Genomic DNA, 15,770 nt, shown 5'->3' with positions numbered 1-15,770 from the left:
ACGCACCGCCACCAATAATTGTCCCTCAGCAGCACGTTACGCCATAATTTATTCACATCCTTATCGCCGGCGATAGTTTTGGCACGACCCGCTTTTCCGACCAAAGCAAAGACATTCTGTCAAAAATTCCAATCAATTTTTGGCGCAAAGTCGTTTACTTTCCCCGCATCATCATCATCATCAGCTACATCACCATTCGCTCCAAAGCAACGCGTAAGCACACCGGGGCGATATGACACGTTTCGGGCACGAATTATGACGCCATAAGCGAAAAGCACCGGCAGGAGGATGCTGCTTTAACCGGGTTTGGCTGATGCTGGGCAGATTTAATGGTGCTTCTGGAAATTAAATTACAGCCCAAAGAAAACACTTCGTCGCATGCCGAACATCAGCACGACCGTAATGAGTCGAGCTGGGTGCCTTCAGGTGTGTATGTGTGTGTCTTTGCACAACGCTTGCAGAAGTGATTAAAAAGTTCCTACTGTCTCTTTTCCATTCTCGCCGTTTTCGGGTAAGCTCCGTGGTAACGTTCTGCCCTGCTTAATGGGCCAGTTGATAGAGTGAACGCACCCGTGCGGGTTTGCCCTGTGTACGGTCGGCTTGACGTGTCTTATCACCTTCCAGTAAGGACCACCAGTTAAGGCAAGTTTATCGACAGCACCCGGGGTTAGTGCCAGCTGAAAACACTGGGCAGCAGGCGAGAAAACTTTTAATCCCAACACACCCTCCATACAGTGTCCCGGAGGGTGTCCAATGGTCACTGGCGAGAAGTTCCAAAGATGGACAACTTTTCCCACGAAAGCTACTACTACATCGGGATGCTCCGGATGGGTAAACAGAAGGTAAAGTTCCGCTTCAACACGATAAGGCAGGTAGGGAAAGCCACGATAAATGAAAACGGGAAGGCACAGGAAGCGACAGCGAGCAGAAATTGTTACGTCAAACAACGTCGACGACATTGTTGCCAACCAAACTGGAGGTAAACGGCTGCTCCGAAATTGCCCCGAATAATGTATGCTTTTCGAAGCGATTGCCTTAGCTGTCGTTTGGTTACAGAGCGAGGAAGCTTTCGTACGGCACCAGAACACCAACACCCTCACCAGCATTCATTAACTCAACAACACTAGGAAGCAGTTCCACCTACCCGTAACTTTACGTACAAACGCTGTAAGAAATTTAAATTAGAGAACAAACTACTTAATTGCCGCTGGTTATTTCTTTGGCAAGCTTTACCAACACGTACGGGCACCAACGGCACTTGCCAGCGTTCGCGCACCATTTTTGCTACGTTGAGTTGATGAGGAGAGCGCACAGTTTCCTGCAACAGAAGCCGAAACCTCAGCAGGAGAAATAGTTCGCTTTGTGGCGCACGTGCAAGAAGAAAGTTATGCACCCTGCCAAACATTCGTTGATGAGGTGAGGCTGTAGATGGAAATCCTGTGGATTTACATAACACAATTACATATACGCCAAGGATGAAACACGAAGGATGCTGATCATAGAATCTTGTCATAGATTTTACCGATTCTTTGTCAATGCTCTTAATTGGGATTACGCAAACAGATTCGTCAAAAACCCCTCCTTTTTAGTGACTGAGGATTTAATATGCCCTTTCGGAGAGTTCAAAGCAGTGTGCCTAGATATTAACTCCCAAAATTACTTCAGTTGGACGCTTCTACGGTGCAAGACATACGGTTCCTCAGAAGCATTCCCAGTGGGCGTATTATTTCACTAAAACCTCAACCATCCCACACAGGCACCGGAACCATTATGTCACCCATTAAGAATAACCGTAAAGAATACGTAACCATACTTGACGGAGTTAAGATCACTGTTACACCAGGCACTGTAAAGTAAGCCTTCAAAATCCTTTTTACCGGGGAAGTCACCTATTGAGTGTGCCAATAAAATCGCACAACGTAGCATTTTATAAAACAAAAATATTTTCAACCATCTTGACACACTTGGCAATTTCCCACCGGTGGGACACTGATCTCGCAGCGTCCTTGCCTGCTCAGGACATTAAAGTCACATCACAGCAGCAGCATCGGGGAAGCTACTCCGACAAACAACAAACGACACCAACATCAAAACAGAATTTACTTATCCTGTCCTGTGGTTTTTTGCCGTTTGCTTTTCTTTTTCTACAGTGAAATATTCTTTACGCACGGTAAACGACAAATCTTTACCACTCCCAGCGGACATGTGCTCACACAAACCAACCCTCTTCACCCCCGTTAAGCTTGAGGCGTTAATGGAAAAGTCACGTCGTCCATGTAGGCACACTTTTCCCCGCATAGAATCGGAAAATCTTTCCCACACTGGACCCGTGCGCTTCCCGTTCTAAGGGGGCCTTAAAATATGTCCCTTTATATGGGACAAGAAGGCGCATTATAAGAAGCTCTGCTGTGCTGGAGGCTGTTCTCCAATTTGGGACCCAGTGGGACCTGGTGGATGACTCTCCTGAACCCTTTCACTCTCTTTACCAAAAGTGTACCAAGGTTTTTAGGGTAAAGAAGTTGGAGTTGTAAAATTTACAAGCCTATTTCGGTGTACCAGCCACCAAGAAAAACCAGCCAACATAGCATAGTGTTCGAGGAGGATTAGGGCAAGGATTTTGGGGGATTTTGCCAACATTGCCAGCGCTGAGCTGTTCGAAGGGCACATAAAGATGAAGGATTACCGAAAGGATGCTAAAAAGAAACCACTCCATAAAGGGATCAGTCCTGGAGTTCTGCTTCGCATTAAAGTCGTAAACTCGCACCGAAAAACAGAGTTGTTTGCGTCGTGTTTTTATAAAGACACAGGGGGGGTGTTTATTTGTCGAAGATGTTTTTCCTGTATTGTGTAAATAAAAGGATGTTCTTATAAAAATCATGTCCTTTGGGGCATATTTTAAACAATTTCTTTCGAAACAAAAAAAAAAAAGAGTCCTTGTCAAACTGTCCGCTAATAAAGCCGTCAGCAAGCTTCTATGGCAGAATCTTCAGAGAGTCCACACCAAAACTTACCCTAAAGAGCGAAAGACCGCATACATCCCCCCGAGGTTCAATTACGCGTCAAGGACGATATTTGCGTTGCCCGGGTAGCATTATTTCATTGAAACTGCTTTAAAATGTAATTATAATCCAAAACAAATTACTGTCATTGAATGCTAATATATATGTTTACTTCCCGCAGGCCATTTACGTCGGCGCGTCTCCATCCTCCGACTGCCACACCACAATGCCGCACAGGGACGAAAAAGCAATCAGAACTTTTTCTCTCCTCTTTCACGTTCTCATGGTTACGCTCGAGCGGCTCACACACCCATGGTAAGTACACATGCCGCACAGCCCACAGTTGGGTTGGGGTAGTGGTTAAAGTGTTTATCAGAGGACGCGTCACAGGGAGATCCACAGATTTGCCCGGTGGAATCTCCGATGCTAGACGATGCTGCTGATGCAGATTTAATTTTATGCCGCCCCCTTCAAAAATCACTGGTGCCTGACGGGGTTCTTAGGGATACTTTTTTGGCCTCAAGGGTGAATGTTTCTACGGGGAGGATATTTTTTCTTGTGCTAAGGGTGTATTCCCTCTATCCGTTATTCCGGTCCACCGAGAGTGAAAGTTAGCAAATGTGTGAGAGTTTATGAGAAACACAATGAGTACCGTCGACGTCCTTGGGACTTTGGGCGACTGGATAAAATCAGCCACGTTTTTTTACCAGAAGGGATTTGTACTTCGTTCTGGGCGGGAATCTTTGCAACAACAAGTAAAAGGAAAGAAAGTACCAAATTCCGCCCAACCAGATGCCCCGGGGCGTGCGAGCGAGCAACAGGGCCGTAAAAAGTAATATACCGATGACAATTGAATTCCTCGTCCTTGGTGGCGAAATTGGTGTCCCATAAAAAAATGCCATCCCGTACCACCAAGTGTGCGTGAGAACCGGCCGAAGAATTGCGAAAGAAAAGCGGCACGCGTGGCCGTCGACGAAGTTTTGCCCACGGGGCCCGCGACACGCGAAATCAAAGGGCTGCGGCAAGAATGTCCTGCGCTAAACTACAATTATTTAGTCATTTCCAGAACTGGATGGTCGGGGTAAACCGGATGGTGGGTAGATGAAATTTTCTCACCATATTAGGGAAAATCGCAGAGAAAGCAATTGCAGGGGCAGCTAAAAAAATCCTTTCTTTGGGTGAATATTTTAAATCAAATTTAACAGACTGAAGCGATGATAAATTGAAAAATCACGTGCCTGATGGGAATTCGGAAACGTGCCCTTAAAAAACAATTCAAAGACGAAGTTAATTTAGTTGTGCATAAATCTTTCTTTTTTTTCATTGAAGTTCCCGATTCAATTCGTTTTTTTTAATTTTAGCAATTATATCATTGCATTAATTCTATTTTTTGTCAATAACATAGATATTATATTTTTAGTATCATTTAATTGAGAGAATGATTAAGATCTACGATTTTATGTGTTTTCTTGCTAGTTTTGAGTTATTTCCTCTAAGCAGTCGTGCCATTTATTTGATGTCTCATTGGGGCAATGTAATTTTATTGAATTATGCAAAGCTCTACTAAAATCATTTGATGACATCCAAACAATACCTTCATAATTTAATAATCTACATCGCAAAGGCCAGAAAATTCTTCAACCAAGAGTACCATGCGCCAGTCTCACACATCGTTAAACACACGGGGTAATATCCGACTGATGAACGATGCACCCCATCATCCTTATCGAATAAAGCAGCATCCATAAATGAGAGTAATTTCATTACATCTCCAACACCCACAGGCTAATGATTGGAATATACCACACGGGATGTCATAAAAACACGATGCGCGGTTGCTAGCCCGAGAAAATCCCTACAAAAAAGAAGAATTTTGCACCAACCGTCCAATCTAATTCGCCGCCGCCATCACCCTCCCGAGCACGATGCGATGAGTCCTGAAACGCAGAGTCCAAAAGTCAACTTGTAGGTTTTGTTTACCAAGACCGTTTGTAGCGAGAAATTCTTTTCCTGACCCAACTCTGCCTGCACCCGTGTTTCGGTTGGGATGCACACTAAAAGCATTTTGTGGTGCAGACTGTTCGGATTTTAATTAAGTCAGTCACACATTTGAGGGTGAACCAACATATTTATTCAATGATCTGTCCTAGTGCCGTTGGGTGTAATCATGGGTTCATGGGTTTATATCCTATTGTTCGATCACCGCTAGACACTAGACAAAAGCCGGAGACTCATGCTGTGACTATGAAGCTGGTTGGTTAGATTGAAATAGTTTATAAAGCCGGATTTTCGAGCAGGAGAGAATCGAAATTGTTCCAAAAATCATTGATATGGCTACGGCCATTAAAATCAAAAATAGGTTCGTATGTTTGAGTTTAGATTAGTAGGAATGTTTGATTGAAAATAGCAAAGCAAAGAAATGCTTTCAAATTCATGATACAATTTTAGATAAAACGAATGAAATGTCAATAGTTTGCTTGGTTTATGAGATCTCTTTTTATTGTAAAATAAATAAGTTTCAAATTTAAATGTCACAAAACAATTTCTATGCGATTAAGATCCTTCCATTGTAGTTGAACGATCAAAGTCAAACTAACTGTCTAGAGGAAGCACAATTGTTAGCGATTAAGTAGCATTTACCAATTGATTTTCTGCTCTGATGAGCAATAACACGCTGTGTTTAAGTTCAATTGCTTAACAAAACCACGCAACGATCGACTAAAACACGTGTTCTATTCATCCGCTAAACGTTACCCATTTTATTCAATAAAGTGTTTATTGTCCATTAGGCAATGAAGTGGTTCGAAAATTCAAAGCACAAACCCCCGGCACAAACCCCAGTTACGATTAATTCAATTATAATCAAAGCTTCGTTGTCGATAAACATTCAACTCCAGAGCAGAGCGTAACAGACGCATGTTCGATTACCGATGCGCTCCGCGTTTACGATAGCCCAACACACCAGATGCGATGTGCCAAAAACACCCAAAACTTTGTCCCTGTGACCTCATTCATTCATCATTACGATAAGGATCGGTCGTTTCGCCGAATCCACCAGTGTTGAACAAAACGGATAAACGCAAGCAAAGGGCAAGAGCATAAGTAAACGAACAACAACACGAAAAAAAAACGCCAACTGCCATTTGTAGGGTCATAAATCCCGGGTTAATAAATTTCCAACCCTCTCTCCATCATTGCGATGACTCCTCCGACACTTTGGAGGAACCTTCGGCAGCAGTAGCTGATGAAATATAACATCCAGAGCACGACACACACGCTCATTGTTGCAGAATCGTGGAAAACGGAAAATCATCATCCATCTGCTTATCTGCAAAAAAGGATCAGTAATCAGCCCTGGTTCCGCCTCCTTCCTTTTTGTCCTCCCCCGTCTGATGCTTCACTCCAGCCACGGCACACGCACGTGTGTATGTATGTGAGTTGTGCGGATGATAGCACCATGATGGGAGGATGGTTTGATGTCGCTTGTTGCTTGTGAGATTGAAACAAAAACGAGCTGAACCGAACTGAAGTCCTCTTAACCTTTTTACCGGGATTCGTTATCCTTGCATTGTTTTTTTTTTCACCTAACCGTCACAATCAGTGACCGTATAATGCTGATCCCACCAATCAAACCACCAAACAGCTCGTACGCTTCGTAACGGACGGGAAATTCGTACGGTCCGTAGAGGGTGATATAGGCTACAAGCATTCCTTCCCTGTTGGCGGAGTCTTTTTTCTGCCATCAAAGCACAACGCACCAACTACTGAGTGTGTGTGTGTGTGTTTCATCTGCTTGGGAGGACGGTTGGAAAATCGCATGCCACACGTACACTCATTGGGAGCATCCTATACGCTTCTTCTTTCCTTCATTACATATCACTTACCCAGGATCCCCTTCGTAGTGACTGCGTGTGTGCTCGAGTTTTCCAGAATTTCCCATGCCACATAGCAAGACATACCACGCGCACGTACACACGTATCGACATGCACCGAAGCAGTCAAATGCACGGATAGGGACGTGTGCAAGCGCCCGAAGGAGCGCCAGCTTATCGAGGGAACGCCAAAAAAACCCCCAGAAGAAGTGTATTATCTTCATCTCATACATGTGACAAGTGAAAGTAAAGCTAATTAAATTAACATGTCTGTCACGGCGAGCGGCTGCGACGTGCGGATAATTCCATTCCGGAGGTTCATCGTCCCTTCCACACTCCCAATTCCCTGCCCGGCAACATCCCTTTCTTCTGGCACTTGTTATTGTCACCCGTGTTTTATTAAGCCTGCATAACCTCCCGGTCCGTTCCGAAACGTCGCGCATCCCAATGCGGCATTTTCTCGCCGGCAAGCACACGATATTCTTTCCTCACATTCGATACGTCAGGAAATCGACCTCAAAATTGCCACCCAGCTCGCCAGCAGGTGGGGTACATACATGCTCTCTGCTCGGGAAGATGATGCTCGGGGGATGATTTTCGATTCTGTTTCAGCTACGCAACGACACGAAACGAGTCTTGCGATTGTCATTGCTTTGTCTTTGGAGATTATTGCTTTTCACGTGCTTCTAAACGTATACCGAGTTTCGGTGTCTCATGGCAGTGCGATTGTGTCATCGGGTACGGTACTTGTTTCGCACTCTCCCGCCCTTCCAACTCGCATTCGATGCTACCGGGTGGGTCAGAAGACCAACCCTTAGACAGGTAGATCCCGCAGCCATCTGCTTTAAGAAACGAAACAATGAAATTATGCTGTCATGGACGGCTTTCTGTTGTATTGTACATCGATCCTGGTGCAAAAGGATAAACATTCACTGTGTGTAAGCTCAAAACTGGGGATTAGGACAAGGTTCCGCTCGTTACATCGAGCGCTTTTTCCGAAAGCGAACATCAAGTCCTTTTTAGCCGAGTCGCCGGGTTCGCCCACCGGCGGGCGCCACACCGTACCACTGCGCCACGTGATTAAGGATGTCAATCATTCTGACGGCAATTTAATGAGGTTCGTGGTGGTGTTCGCCTGGTTTATGAGAACGGTGAGAACAAAAACCCAATGAACAAAAGCATGATCGCGAGTACCAGTAGCCGGAAAAGTGATTCCAGTAAGATACGCTTAAAAAGGTTCCAGTAATCAAAGGATTGCAGCAAGTACTTGCTGCACGACGACTCCTCTTCCTATTCTTCTAGAGCTCTGGATGGACGAATAGGCACAAGATGGCGTACATTCGGTCATTTCAAGTGACATTCGGAAGCTCAATCACGAGGCTTTGAGGAAGTTCACTCAAAAGTCTAATACACCCCGCAGGCAATCAGAGCTCACTCACTCTGGCAAACTCGTCGGTGCTCTTTTGCTTGATGCTATATTCCAATATCCAAAATTGCAATTCCCTAAGCCTCTGATACACTCATGGAAGGAAATTGCATCGCATCGACTTCAAAGTGAATCGCCACTTGGGGGCTAACCTGGCGGACCAAAGAGAGACCTAGTGAGGGGGCTAACACAACCTGTCCACATTTCACATTTTAGGAAAAAAAGGAAAAAACCCAACTAGGATTACTTTCTGGCTTTCTGACTTCAACAATTCTACCTTAATGCTACGGGGCTGCTGTTGAGGGGGAATCGTAGATGACTCCGGATGAAGAAAAGCTAATCTATGCCGCAGCCGTACTACAGTCATCACCGCCAGCATCACCAACCGACCGAAATGTCCTTTTTTGGGGACGTACAAAAGCAAAAGATCTGACACGGCGAGCGAAAGAAAGTGGCGGCGAAACTTCAATCTTGCCATTTCGCTAAGCAATCTCACACCGGGACTTTGGGTCTTTCGGATCGGACTGCAACAGAGAGAGAGAGAGAGAGAGAGAGAGAGAGAGAGAGAGAGAGAGAGAGAGAAGGAAGCACGGCAGAAGTTTCCAAATTTCCGGATTCATATCCGTGGTTGAGGGTTGAGTGAGGGAATATCACCATGAGAAGGTAGTATACTCCTAGCACAGCAGCCGGAGATACAGACAGGATGAGCAACATCCTCCACCACTACTGATGGTGCAAGAAAGTTGGCTTCATTTCTCGTTTCGAAGATCATTTATTTCGGAGTCGCAATCTCATGCCACTGAACCACCACCGTTGCGCTGGAAGATGGCACATAAAGCAGCGAAGAACGTCAAACACACACACACACACATACTTGAGCTTTCGCTCATTTCGGAGGTACGGTTATGTTGGCCTTTGAGGGATGTTTTGGAAGGAAAAAAAAGTTTTGTTTTATTTTGATTACTGTTGCTCGTTCAGTTTGGTAAGAAAGCAGCGAGAAAATAACTAAGCTAGGTGCCATTTTGGATTCGTTGATTCGCAGCAAAAGAAGGAATTGCGATGATCTTTTAACATTAAACAAGATGATCGTTGATTTGGAAAGGATTCAGAGCATTCATTAAAATGTTTGAATTTTGTAGGAGCTTGGGCAAGAAAATCAATCGAAATATTCTTAAACAAATTGTATCCAGGTGCAGTTTGGTGGCCGGATGGTTGAACCATCGCTTTTTCATACTTCAGGACTTGATATCGGATTCCTTTATGCTCGTAAACTGTGTATCCTATTACGAATAATTCTTTCAGCGATGTAGGAATCGCGAGCGACAACTTAGAATCATTAAGTCCTTAAATTCAGAATTCAGAATCCCACAGTTTTTGTGACATTCATAGTCTTAAACGATACCATAAAACTGTTCATATTGAATCCGATACAAAAATATCCCTTGGCGCTTCGATAGGTAAGCAGCCATCCAGCAACAGAGGCAGCCCAACACCACATGCTAACTTGCACGCCGGATTACGTGGTTATGCTTCAGCGCAATTACACCTGAAGCGCGTTACGGTATTTGCGAGTTGCAAGCCCAACACCGAGCCTTCTGAACTAAGAACCAAAGTACCCCAAAAAAAAAAATCCTTAACCGGAAGCCATGCTCAAACATGCGTGTCTGACGTTTAAATCGGAGTGTTTATGTTGTTTACTAGAGAGCTTTTTTCCCTTTTTTCGTTCTTTTTTTTTGTGCTGGAAGCTGCCAAATAGAAGGGATTTGGTATTCTCCCCTTTGTTCACTCCACGACAAGCAAGGTTTCGCTGAAATTCTTCGATTTACGTACGTGCAAAATCGGATGTTTCCGCGCGAAAGCTCTCTTTCTGCGGCTGCCTCTTTCGCGATCTCACGTGTTGCATATGTTGATTATGCGTTATGAATGATAAATCGGCCAAAAACAGGACCGTTTTGCATGTTGTGTCGTGTATGTTGCGCGAGACTTTACCCAGCATCCAACATCTCGAGACGGGAAACAATGATGATCCGCACAAAAAATAGCGCAACAATGTGTACTTTTCGTAGTAGCAGCCCTAGTCAGAACGCACTGAGTGCGTGTTGCGTACCGTTTTCCTCAATCTCTCCATTCAATCCCGGATAGCTTCCGGTTTCAGACAGGGCAACAAAAAATGAATAATAAACCGAACCGGCAGAGCATTTTCTCGTTCTCGGTTCTTGGAGCCTATTTTGGCGTACGAAAACATCGGCAATTGCGTAGCCGGCGTGTGCGTGCAGGTGAAATTACCATCGCCAAGAATAATGAAAGCAAAGCACATCCCACACCACATCAAAACCATCCAGAGGCACACAATCGGAAAGCTCAACAACAACAACAACAACAACATCAACAACCACCGTGACAGGCAGCGAGCTGGAAAATGGATCCTGTGAAAAATTGATAAAGCATATTTTAGCATCTCACCCAGCTCTGTTTCTCTCTTTCTCTCCCTTGCTTTCCCCCACAAGCATCAGCAAACCGTGACCTGTTGACGGCAGAGCAACGGAAAATCGCTAAGCACGGCACCCAAAACACATCAAAGCGCCACCGATCCTTGCGCCTGCCGATCAAAAGGACCTTTTCCGGGCACCGCTAAGCTTGCGTTACATGGGGCTTTACGTACGGCCGGGTGACGGTACACCCGGCTAAAGGAAAAACATCAAAAACCACGCCACAGTGAAATCGTTGAGGCATCGTTAGTTCGGAGAAAGCCAAAACGAACAGAACAGCACTCGGTGGGAACGCAATCGGGTGGGGAAAGGCAACAACCGGAAAAAATGGCAGCGATACCTTCCCACTCTCCCCCCTGGTGGAACCGGCACGCTCCACCATGGTGGAATTTCGTAAGCAATTTTAATGATAGAATGATTAAATTATGCTAATTATTCGTGGCATCCCGCCTGATCGCTGTCGTTCGATAGCGTCGTTATCGACAGCCGGCCAGAACTGCCGACGGCCAACGACAGCAGATGAAGCTGGCAAGCCAACACACACACACACAACAGAGTATGCTGATTTTCTATTAAGATAAATTTCGTCCCATCCCCAACAATGTGCCGGGAGCGCCCCGAAGGTTTGGAGAATTATCACTGATGAAACTCGCGCTGCTTGTTTTTGAGTGGCTAAGATATTCGTGGGACAAAACCGAACGGCGGTAGCTAACGGGCGTTACAAAACACAAGCCGAAAAACACTTTGCAAAGTGTTGGGTTGGTAATTTTTCACCCACTTTGGTTTGGGGCGGATCGGATCGGCTGTTGCATTAAAAAGAGCATGGCGATGGTACACAGAATTAAAAATAAGATTCAAAATTTCTTTACTGATAAAGGTCGCTCAAAGCTTTTAAAATATATGACATAGTTTCTTCTTATTCTTGGCTTAACGATCTCGGAGGTCCTGATGGCCAACAAATAGCTTATAAGACTGGCTGATACCACGTAGTTGCATAGTTGGAATGGGATTTGAATTCTGGGCCTGCCGTGTGAAAACCGGCGTTGTCGCCTTTACCACCGGCCTCTAGACGTCTTGTTAAATTAATTAATCATTTCTTAAGGTAACCAACCGAATTTTTATCAAAGTCTTCGAAACAAATATTCCTCATCGCCAATTTATATTCAAAACCTCTACAACAACAAAACTTAAATGATTTAGAAGAATTGAAAGATATGAAAATAAAATAATTCAAAATGGCGTTAAATTTCGAGCTTCGAATTAAAACAAAAACTTATTAGAAAGCTATGAAATTATTCTATTGAAAACATAAGAAAAGCATTATAAAATCAGTCTAAATAAAACAAAAAGATATAAAAATAAAACCAAGACAAGCATAAAATAAACGTAACGCCAAAGCTGGAACGCTATTCTCAACTCAAACCTAATCGATTGAAAACCCCTACGCACAAATCGATTATTATAACAATCGATTGTGAGTGGAATTGGAACACGTCTTATCACCATCCCAGTATCGCTGAGCATCGAAACCCAGCCCACCGATAAGACTGAAAGCCGAAGCATTGAAATGGAGTTAGTTACTAATTCGCTCGGTTCGCCCGTTGTGATGCAATCGCATTTAAAACGTCCGTTACGTACTTACACAAAGCAGGACCCCCAAAGCAAACCGAAACGCCAAACAAAACCAAGTGTATACAACGCTCAATCCTCATCAAACCGATGCCTCGCGCGATACGATCTCATCCATCATTCGTGTCTCTCGCCTGGTTAAGAAGCGAGACGCGCGACTCACTTTTGGGGCATTTTATCGCCCCACCACCAGATTTCGACTGACATCGGTTTCCTTACGGGTGTTCCCTGCCTTTCGCTAAGTCAAGTGGAGTAATCGATTGGTCCGGGGTCGCCGTAACAAAACAACGCATCATTAAAGAACAACGTCCTCCAACAAGAGGAAAAAGCTGATTCCCGCAGCTGCACTCGACTAAAATCGACCATCAGTGCGTGTGTCCAGCGTGATCGAAAGTGGTCGAGAGCTGTCAGATTAGCGAGATAAAAGAAACAAATTAGTCTCCGCTGGTCTTCCTTCGTACCCTCTGTGTACGGTGGCAAAGTGTCGGAAATGCTCCCGAATCTGAAGGCTTCCAAAACAAAAAAAAAAAGAAGAACTTCATCGGGCAGAGTAACGTTTGGAGGTGACAGCAATAGACAAAAAAAATCCCCCGAGTCCAGCCCATGTAAAACCATTAGCCATGAGGGTTGGAGGAGTACTATTTCCTGCGCGTCCCATTTTGACAGGCGCAACATGTTTTCTCACCCACAGCTTACAAGCAAACCTTTCGGGACGGATCGCGGACTGGCAGGCGGACCCGTAAGCAAACGGGCCCCCGATAAGCGGCTCCAATCTGTCAATTCCGGGCAAAGGGATTAGCGTTGACAGGAGGACCCGGTTGTGCAGCAGCTTCATTACATATATACACATACACACTCGGCAACTATAGCCCAACTGGCAACTAAATTATTGGAGTTTGTTTTTTCGGATGACCCAATCGAAAACGAGCATTTGTGCCGGCTTTTGATGTGTACGTCCGGTGCCGATTTTGAGGGAAAAAAGGAAACACAAAGGATGTACTTTTGTATCACGGTTGGCAGTACTGACGATGTTGGGATACTCAATTTGAATCGAGTTTTTCAAAGGAAACTGTCAATCTCTGGTTCAATGGGAGCCTATTGAGAGTATCCTGGCAGACCAATTGATATCAATTACAGCTGAGATCAAAACAATTACTGCGGATTAGAGTATTCCTGTAAGCTATATGTACAATACATTTATTTAGAGTAAATTGAAATTAACAGGATGTACTATGGAAAAACAAGTTTTATTGCAACGGGAGAAATTGTCAGACATGTTCAAGCATAGAACGAGGAAACCTAAATTTTGTTCTAATTTTTCCCGAAAATTTCGTTGAAATTTAAACAAGAAATAAGACACAAAGAAAGGGTTAAAGTCGCCGAAGATCTTTACAAGCTTGGGAAAATAATGTGTCGTAAAATCTGAACCATAAAAAGGGAAAATTCAAACTTAACATTACAAGAAAAAAGAACTCAACTACGCCGCAACATGTCCATCACTTCCTGCTATCGATGCGTCATGCCTCCATTCCTCATTTACCATTCGTGTCTGAATTTCTATTCCGGCCACTTTACGGCGAACGAAAGCAAATAAATAAGCAAATAGCGGTGTGCTTATACCGCAAGAAAACCGTTGACATACCCCCTCGAACGCACATGCGACAGCGAACGCAAACCGGCGTAGAGGTTATGTCAATCAGTGTCGAGCGTTTGACACGTGTCGTACACGAAAGATTCGGAAGTCCTCGAGAGACAGAGAGAGAGAGAGAGAGAGAGAGAGAGTCACTCTGCGAGTGCAACAAACCGGTTGACGAGTGCCATTTGCTAGCTCCCGGCCCAATGTGTCGAACGCCGTGACGCGAAGGGATCGTTTATTGCATTATCATTTGGAGGGTGTTTTCTTTCTGCTTCAGGAAGCGTCCATTATTTGGGAAACGGTTTTAAAGGAAATTGCTAAAAGATACTATTTGCTCAAGAAATCCTACCCAAAACGAGCATTAGAAAACAAGTAATCTACAAGCACAATCACTCTCGCAAACGGTAAACATCAAATATGGCTTGGTAACGAAATTTTCTACTCGTCAGTTTTAATTCGGTAATGGAAACCCCGGTGGGTGCTGCTGCTGATAAAAATGGGCGAAAATAAATGACCACATCATGACCAGAGAAGCAGAAGGTGATAAAAACGCCACCCTCTTCGGAGAAAAATAATATCGATAATGCAAAGTCACCAAACAGGACCAAACTGCGACCGAGCACCGACACATATGGTTGAGATTTTTCCATCCCTGTGCCACAGGCCCACTGTCAGCGTTCGCCAGCTGCACACTCTATTAAAAGTATTAAATTTACTCGTTTACCATCCGACGGGCGTTTCGATTTTTCTCCTCAACTTGAGCAAAGAAGTAGAAATAAATTCCTCTTTTGTTCAACCGGATTGAATTCGGCAAAAACCAAATACAATATCGAGAGAGCGAAAAAGTGTGTGTTTGGGCGCATTCAATTACGCTGCATTTTCTTTTCGGTGAAAAATCGAAAGCAGTTTCGCAACTATTATCCCACAAAGGGAAAGAAAAACCAACAACGGTGCACCTGATATCCCTGTACGTTGGGTCCATACTCGGTTTTATGCTGTTTGCAATATATCATTAAATCGACGGGGAAAAACGGGAAAGGAAAAGCGTGTGCACACGAGCTTTGTGGTTAGGAAAAATGACTTTTTTCCATGGACAAGTCGCGCACGCTTCAGTTGCATCGGTTACTGTCACTAGATCGTTTTTTCTCGAGTTTTTTAAGGTTTTGGGAGAAAAAACTTGCGTCACTATTATTTCCAACTATATCCTTCCGGCGTTTCTGGTTTGTTTCGAGTGTGAGCGCATTTTACCGACCGAGTGTGAGAGTGACGGTATATGGAACAAGACTGAAGAAAGGCTAGTAAAGGAGCCACCCCCGGTTTGGGGAAATGTAATACTTTAAAGTGGGAAAACTTAAGAAAACCAATGCGAGCGATTCGGAAACAACTAACACACGAAACATACCACAGAAAAATAAAAAAACCGCTTCCTCCCTCCTGGCAGTTTCGTTGAAGAGGCAGAGAAAAACTTCCTTCTTATTTTCGCAAAAATAAATACCAACGTATTTTGCCCAGTGTGTGTGTGTGTGTGTGTGTGTGTGTGGGAAAAGAGAGTACAGAGTTTAGAAAGCTAGAAAGGTAAGCGAAGCAAAAGCAAACAGCAATCTCATTATGTTACAAAACTTGATTTTGCTAACTGTTGTGTGTTTCAAGTGCACACAACACAATAGCGAAAGAAAAACAATTCCCATACACCATCTTTATTTTCAGAGAAGTTTTCCT

The 15,770-nt window shown here is 44.2% G+C and overlaps 1 protein-coding gene across 1 annotated transcript in view; it reads right to left on the bottom strand.

Moving 5' to 3' along the window:
• The window catches only part of LOC126565465 (translocon-associated protein subunit gamma), a 485,163-nt gene extending 469,719 nt beyond the window's left edge, over positions 1–15,444 (bottom strand). Inside the window, exon 1 of the mRNA XM_050222646.1 lies at positions 15,441–15,444. The gene's annotated coding sequence lies outside the window, so the exon portion shown is untranslated. The remainder of the gene's footprint in view (positions 1–15,440) is intronic.
• Positions 15,445–15,770: the final 326 nt, after the last annotated feature.

The sequence above is a fragment of the Anopheles maculipalpis genome, chromosome 3RL (genome assembly GCF_943734695.1).
Source record: "Anopheles maculipalpis chromosome 3RL, idAnoMacuDA_375_x, whole genome shotgun sequence".
Lineage (NCBI taxonomy): Eukaryota > Metazoa > Arthropoda > Insecta > Diptera > Culicidae > Anopheles > Anopheles maculipalpis.
The sequence above is the reverse complement of the archived record's forward strand: the minus strand, read 5'-3'. Positions and strand labels throughout refer to the sequence as shown.